This window comes from Octodon degus, unplaced genomic scaffold (genome assembly GCF_000260255.1).
Source record: "Octodon degus isolate 3935 unplaced genomic scaffold, OctDeg1.0 scaffold00252, whole genome shotgun sequence".
Classification (NCBI taxonomy): Eukaryota; Metazoa; Chordata; class Mammalia; order Rodentia; family Octodontidae; genus Octodon; species Octodon degus.
In genome coordinates, this window is record NW_004524828.1 from 1705685 (window position 1) to 1714354 (window position 8670).

The following is an 8670-nucleotide window of genomic DNA, read 5'->3' on the forward strand; positions in this document are numbered from 1 at the left end:
ACATTGTCATTAAATCTCCTGAAAAAATTGTCCCTTTTTTCCAATACACTTAGCACTCCACTTTTTGCTAGTTTTTAAAGCATTTCTGATGTTCTTTTTCATGAATGTGTCCACAGAGTGTGATAAAAAATTTGGTTAATGCTCCTATTCATGCCATTCGATGAAAAGCAAACATTGCAAGTACATTAAGTGTATTCTCAACTATGTTATTAAGAAGATCTGGTTCCAAATAATTTCCAGATGTTTCCCAATTTTGTATACTATTGGATTTTCTTATTAGTCATCGAGTAAATTTTACTTTCTTTTATTTCATTTTAAGGGAAAAGCACTATCACAAATGATGCAGTTGAGTTTCCTACATTAGAAGAAATCACAGAGGTCAGCATAATCACACCGTAATGGATATATCTTGCTCTGAGGAAGACAACCATGGTAGTCATGTGATCTCCCTTGCCAGCTGGGTATTCAAGTAAATTTTAATATGCAAATCATATTAAAGTATCTCTCAACCATTGCTGCCCAACCATCTCTTCTATCTACATGTTTTTCTTCAAAAACTTTTAAGAAAAAAATTTGATTTTTGTCTTTGATTCTTTCTTTTATATTTTTTAATTTTATTGAGAAAAAATAGTAATGAGAGATTCAAAACTGATTAATAAGACACTTTCAATAATTAATACATTGCATATTGTTATCTTCATACAGGTTACTCATAGCACAAGATGCAGACATGATATCCTGCCCAAACACTATTAGTACAAATCTTTCTTCTTACTGAATTAAGAGAAAGTAGCTATATATCTATTCTATATTGTATATACAGATCCAAAATGGTCCTTCATTTGTAGCCCCTTTGTTTCGTTTTGCCAGAGATGTGTATTCCATCACCATTTAAATAATGTGGGTTCATGAATTCAGCAAAATAATCCAATACAGTTCAATAGTCCATAATAGTAGTGAGTTATCCATAGGACAGGTAATGTCAGAAGGTGTTGACTTGAGCCTTTTACAGCTCAGCAGATTAATATGGTTTTACTTCTTATATGGCATTTATATACTTTTCTGCTGGATGACTAAGACCAAGATAAAACAAATCCTATATAACAAGAAATATAACTTTTGTATTTGCCAAAGTCAGTCAAATCTCCTCAGTATTTACCCTGAAACCCTGTACCACAGTTTGTAGGTCCTTTGTCAGTGTCAACCATGTGGTTTAGTAACAGCCATTGCCTGGCTAATTTGTTCTCTGTGAAAGCCTGAGAGAATGTTTTCTCTCTATGTTGCTCTCCTTAGGCACACTCTACATCATTGGTCATTTTCCTTTGTGGCCCCATTATATCCTTGATCAGAAAATTTGGAACAAAACTGAGGTACAGGATGTTACAGTACAGGTTCTCCTATGTCCTGAGTCCTAACTGACCGAGAAAGGCTATCAACAAATGTTTGCTCCCATGCAGCCCTTCTTTTTCTCTGATTTTTGGTCAGTAAACTTAAGTTGTTAAATCTCCAGAAAAGAAACAATGTTATTATTCCCCTATAACATAGGCAGTTGAGCTTAACATCACTATCTGTCTGAATATCGAACATCTTAGATATAACATGGAACGAGTATTTTCCATAAATTACTGTTATATTAAATTTTAAATCCCTACAGAATGTGAGGAAAAAAAGAAAAAAAATATTTTAACAAATAGGAATAAACTATTACATATTTTTACACAGAAATTTAGAAATATAACCATATACAACATTGCAGCAGGACAGTCCTATAACACATTTTCTTGTTTCTTGTTTACATTTATCACCTTTTTTTTTTGGAAACATTTACTTGAGAGACAGTATGGCAGTAATTGGTATGACATGAAAAGCAGTACGTATTTAGAAGACCACAATGACAGACATGACCCTACTATTACACTTTGCTATCTTCAGTGCAGTTGCTTAGTAAAAGATTTCAGTTCTTTCTCATTTAGAATTATTTTAGCCCATGGGTTGTCATAGATGGCTTTTTCAGATTGAAGTAGAGGCCATCTATTCTAATTTTCTGTAAGACTTTGAACATGAATGAGTGTTGGACTTTGTCAAAATCCTTTTCTGCATTGATTGAGATGTCATGTGGATTTTGGATTTGGCTCTATTGATATAGTATATTATATTTATAGATTTATATATATTGAACCATCCTTGCATCCCTGGGATGAATCTTACCTGGTTATGGTGTATGTTCTTCTTGATGATTTGCTGTATTCTATTTGCTAGGATTTTATTGCGGATTTTTCACCTATGTTCATGAGGGAGATTGGACTGTGGTTCTCTTTTCTAGTTGTGTCTTTCTCTGGTTTTGGTGTCAGTATAATTCTTGCCTCCAGGAACAATTTTGGGAGCATTCCTTCCTTTGCAATTTCACTAAAGAGTTTGAGGACTGTTGGAATTATATCTTCTGTAAATTTCTTGTAGAATTCAATTGTAAATCCATCAGCACCTGGACTTTTCTTTGTTGGTATGTTTTTTATTTCATTTTGTATTTTATTGGCTGTTATTGGGTTACTGAGAGTCGTTATATCTTCTTGATTTTGTTTTGGTAATTTGTACCTTTCTAGGAATCTGTCCATTTCTTCTGTGTCTTCTATTCTTCTTTTTTTTTTTTGTCTTTATGAGCAGAATATACTTTTTGAGAGAAAGAAAGCTCTTGTCCGAGAGAGACAGGAAGGATCCTGAAGGGGTTGTTCTCCTGGAAGCTGTCTCTTCCAGGGACTTTTATAGTGTAAAACCATGCAAGTTGTCTTCTATTCTGTGAGCATAAAGATTCTCAAATTAGCTATTGATAATCTTCTGAATTTCCACTGAGTCTGTGGTAAGTCCACCCTTTTAATTACTTATTGCTTATATTTGAATTTTTTCTTTTCTTTTTGATGAAGTTAACTAGGGGCTTATCAATTTTATTTAATCTTTCAAATAACCAGCTTTTTGATTTCTTAATTCTTTGAAGTGCTTTCTTCATCTCAATTGAATTAATTTCTGCTCTAATTTTTATGAATTCTTACCATCTTTGGACTTTGGATTTGGTTTACTCTTCCTTTTCTAGATGTTGGAGGTGCATCATTAGGGTGTTTATTTGTTCCCATTTTGTTTTCCAAATGTGTGAGTTCACAACTATAAATTTCCCACTAAGAACTGCTTTCATCTCATCCCATAAATTCTGATAAGCTGTGCTTGAATTTTCATTGAATTGCAAATATTGTTAAATTTCTTCTGCGACCCATTGATTGCTGAGGAGGGTGTTGTTTAATTTCCATGTATTTATTGGCTTTTCTGGTTTCTTTTTTCTTTCTTCTTCTAATTTCACTGCACTGTGGTCAGATAATATGTTTGGGATAATTTCTGTTTTCTTGCATATACTTAAGCATGACCTATGAAGTAGTCTGTGGTCTATTTTAGAAAATGTCCCATGTACAGCAGAAAATAAATATGCATTCAGTTGTGCTTTGGTGAAACCATCTGTATATGTCCACCATGTCCATTTGTTTCAAGCTCTGGTTTAGTTCTGTCATTTCCTTGCTAATTTTGTCTTCTTGACCTATCTTTTTGGAATAAACATATGTTAAGGTCTCTAGTTAAAATTGTGGTATTGGATATTAGATTTTTCATATCGGTTAAGATTTGTTTTATATAGTTGGATGTTTCTGTGTTTGGTGTGTATACATTTATGAATGTTACTTCTTCCTCTTTTTTATTTCCCCTAACCATATATAGTGGCCTTATTTATTTCGATTGATCATTCTTGGTTTGAAGTTGAGATTGTCTGAGAACAGGATTTAACTCCTCTTTTTTCTGAAGTGCTCGGGTGTGTAGTATGGTTTCCCATCCTCTCACTTTCAGCCTATGAATTTCTTTATGAGTTAAGTGTGTTTCTTGTATACTGCATATTTTTTTGATTTTGTTTCCTAATCCACCATGCCAGTCTATTTCTTTTAATTGGTGAATTGAGTCCGTTTACATTGATGGTTATAATTGAGATGTATTCACTTATGACTGACATGTTATTTACCTGTTGTTGTTTACTCGTTTTTCTCCTGTATTTAATTGTTTGCCATTTTTAGTAGGTTCCTTCCATCCCTATTAATGGATTTCTGATTATTCTCATCCCTCTCTAGAACATCTTTTAATAGTCTGGATAGATTTGGTTTTGTCATCATGAAATTCTTTAGTTCTTCTTTGTCATGGAAGCATTTCACTTCTCCATCAAATTTGAAAGAGACTTTTGCAGGTTAGAGTATTCTGCACTGTAATTTCTTGTCATAGAGGACTTGAAGTATTCTGCTCCGTGCTTTTCTTGACTTCATGGTTTTCGAAGAGAAGTCTGCACTATTCCTATGGGTTTTCCTTTAAATGTGATCTATTTCTTTTCTCTAGTGGCTTTCACATATTGTTATTGTCCTCGATTGATGGAATCTTGCCTATTATATGTCTGAGGGTGTGTTTTTAACTGGTTTAATGTTATTTATATTTCTGTATGCTTTGGTTACCTGAATATCAGATTGTTTCCTCATATTTAGGAAGTTTTCTGCTATTACTTCTGCCCATATTCTTTTTATATCATTTGTATTGACTCCCTCTTTCTCCCTGATCCCTATTAGTCTCACATTGTTCATCTTTGTATCATCTTGCAGGTGATGAATTATTTTTTCCTGCTTCCTAGTTGTTTTTAAGAGATCTTTTCTTACCTTGTCACTTCCAGCAATGGCATCTTCAAGATCTGCAGCTCTATCTTCACTTTCACTCAAACGGTTTTTCAATCTTGTGATTGAGGTCTGAAGTTCCTCTACATCTCTTTGACTCTGCTTCATGGAATCCATTTCTTTCCTATATTGCTCATTGAAGGATTCCATCATTTCTATATTGTCCTCTACTTTTTTATCAGTGTCTTTTGAGTACCAATAATTACTTCTTTCATTATAGTTATCCTTTCTTTTTTTTTACTTCAGAGGTTATTTCTAATCTGATTTCCTCTATATGTTTCTGCAATTGTTTTGTTACTTCGCACACTACTAATTGAGAAATTTCAGCTATGTGATTCCCAATTTCTTCTGTGCTAATATCTTCTGCACTTGTTCTGGTTGGGCTCAGGGCCTGAGATTGCATTTTGTTCCTTCTCTTTGTCATTTTTGTATAACGCTGTCTCCTACCTTTGGTTTAGAGATTTAGTGCAGTTATACCCTCAGCACCTACTGAAATTCAGGTGCAGATCTATGAAGTTTGAATACATTGAGTTGTGCCTGGCTTGGGTCTGGCTGCTGTGCTCATCTTCCTGCTGCAGATCTTGGAAGTAAACCTTTTGTGACCCTCTGTCAAGGTGCTCTGCTCCTGGATTAGCTTTGTGGTTCTGGCCTATAGCCTCTTTAGGGACTTCAACTGCAGAGGTTCACCCCAGGACTATATGCCAGGCTTGGGCTGGGACTAAAGGGGTCCAGAGAGCAGGACAGAAGGACTCAATCACAAGTGGGCCTGGGATGGACCTGGAGGCATCCAGTGGGTGCAGGGCAGCATGAAAGCTCTCCCTCACATTTGCCAGGCCTGGGCTTTGGCTGTGTCTAGAGGAGTCTATAGAGCGTGGAGGAAGTTCTCACTCACATGTGGGGCTTGGGCCTGGGCTGGTTCTGGAGGAGTCTGGAGGGGTCCCAAAAGCATGGTTGAAGCACTCACTCACATGCTGAGGCTGGGCTGGGTCTGAGGGTCCAGAAGTCGCACGGGAGCACATAAGTTCTCCCGCACACTTGTAGGGACTGGGCTTGGGCTGGATCTAAAGGGGTCCCGAGAGTGCAGCGGAAGTTCTCACTCCTTGGGCTGGGCTGAAGGCTCTTTTATATTTTTGTCACATTTGTTTTACCGATACCTTTATTTTCTGAATATTTAAAAATAGTATGCAAACTTCATGATATTTTTCTTCATAGATCAATGAATATTACCTTAAAATAGGGCTATTCTATTACAAATTGACAAAGACATTGTTATACCTATTTTTTTATATTTAAAGCTTAATTGCATGTAATAATAATGACAATGTTTAAGTCCACTTCTTTTCTTTTTTTTTTCTTTTTATTTTTTCATTTTTCCCCATAAATTTATTGAGAAACAAATAGCAATGAGACAGTTTCAAATCAAACTGGTAGGACAGTTTGGTTTGAATAATTAGCACACTCTGTACATTCTTCCTAGTGGTTAATTGCTGTACAAGATGCAGACATGATATCCTACTTACAAACACCATTAGAACAAATGCCTCTATTTATTAAGAAAATGTAACTGTATATTGATCCTAGCCATTTGAATACAATGACAAAAAATGGACATTCATCTGCATCCCCTTTTTGTTGTTAAGTTCCGTTATTTGAACATTATAGGTGTGTAAACTCAGCAAAATATTCTAAAAGAGTCTAATAGTCCATAATAGTATGGGGTCTTCTGCTTGACTGGCAATGTGAGAAATTGTTGACCTGAGTCCCCTACAGTTCAACATAACAGCATGGCTTTACTTCTTATATTTCATTTTTATACTTTTCTGCTGGATGGTTAAGACCAAGGTAAGGCAGGACCTATGCAACAAGAGTTGTAGCTTTTGGGTCTGATAAGGACAGTGAAATCCCCTCAGGATTTATCCTGAGATCCTGTACCTCAGATTGTGGAACCTTTGCCAGTGTCAGCCATGTGGATGAGTCACGGCCATTGCTTGGCCAATGTGCTCTCTGTGAAAGCCTGAGAGGATGTTTTCTCTCCATGTGACTCTCCTTAGGCACACTCTACATCATTGATCACTTTCCTCTGTGGCTCCATAATCTCATTGATCAGAAAATTTGTGACATTACTGAGTTCCATGACATTACAGTACAAGTTCTCATGTGTCCTGAGTCTTAATTGACCTTAGAAGGCTAGCGCCAAAAAGTTGGCTTTCCTTGCAGCCCTCCTTTTTCTCTAATTTTGGTCTGCAAACTTAGCTTGTTAACCATCCAGAAGACAAGCTTATTGTTATTACCATACAACTTAGGCTGTTAAACTTTATCTCACTATCTGTCTGCATATCAAACATCTTAGGCATAATATGGAACAGATATTTTTCATCAAGTATTGATAGGTTAAACTTTAAGTCCCTACAGACTATAATAAAAAACATTTAAAAATTAGAATATATTTTAAAAATAAGCATAAAGAATTATATACTTCTTATGTTTACACATAAGTCCAAAAATCTCACCATATACAACCTTGAAGCAGGACAGTCCCACAATATTCCATTTCCTGTCTCTTGCTTTCATTCACCACCCCCTACTTTTTAACAACCATGTACCCGAGAGACATCATAGCTGCAACTGGCCTGTCATGACAAGCAGCCCTTATTCAGAAGACCAAAATGACAGGCTCTCCAAGCATGAAATTGCTATTACAAATTACCATCTGCTGTGCAGTATCTTAGTTCACAGGTATCAGTATATATAGTTAGTCAGAGTGAGAACATTTCCAATTAACTGCTAGATTCAGAAATCTTCTAGAGATTCTCAGAATCATTGCCTTGCGCATCTTCTGCATATAACTGTATGACTTGACTTGTCATGTTTCCTAGCTCTTCTTCATTCCCTTTCTTGATTAGTTAGTCCTTGAGATCCTTCTTTCCTTTTACTTGTACTATACTTTCTATTTGTATTTCTTCTTTTGAGTTCTTACATAGGGAAACTATACGATATTTACACATGTGTGTCTGGTTTATTTCACTTATGAGTATATGTTCAAGTGGCATTCACTTCAATATAAAGTCTTTGAGTTTATCATTCTTAATAGCTGAATAATACTCCATTTTGTAAAAATACCACATCTTTTTCAACCACTACTCAAGTAATGGGCATTTTGGTTGTTTCCAAGATTTTGCTATCACAAATTGTGCTGCTATAAACATAGGCATACATATATCACTATGGTATGATGTTTTCAGATCCTCTTGGAAAATTCCCAGTAGAGGAATAGCTTTTTTTTTTTCATTGTATTCTTTTATTTTTGCATTCCCAATCAATACTACTTACTTACCTATACATGGTAATTTTTGTACACATAGGATTTCTCGGTTAGTTGTATGTAAAATTTTGATGTTTTTTTAAATTAATTTATTTTTTTGACAACTCATACAGAATTTTACTTAACAAAGTAATATAAATTTCACAGTATTTGTTGTAATACATGGTATTGTCTTCAATCCAGCTATTCATATTACCAGATACTGGAAGAAGAAAAAAGTGGAGCAATGTATAAGAAATTAAGAGAAGAAAAAGTACAAAGAAACAATTCAGAAAAAGGAGACGAAGCTAATTAGAGCACTGACTGCTTTTTTCTATTTCCATTTTTTTCTTTTTTAAAAAAATTTTATTTATCTATTTATTTTTTTGTCCTGTCAGTGGTGAATATTCTATTGGCATCTAAATACTATAAGTGTTTGAATTCAAATAAACATCTAATACTGTCTAGAAGTCTATAATATTAGTGGGTTATCCTCAGAAGTTATTGACTTGAGCCATTTACAGCTCATCATATTAATATGGATTTACTTTATATACCTCATTTTTATACTTTTCTACTGGATGGTTAAGACCAAGATATAGCAAGACCTATATACCCAGGATTGTAACT

The 8670-nt window shown here is 34.8% G+C and overlaps 1 pseudogene; it reads right to left on the minus strand.

The window, feature by feature from the left end:
• Positions 1-319: 319 nt before the first annotated feature.
• LOC111813991 lies at positions 320-465 on the minus strand (annotated as a pseudogene).
• Between the last annotated feature and the right edge of the window lie 8205 nt (positions 466-8670).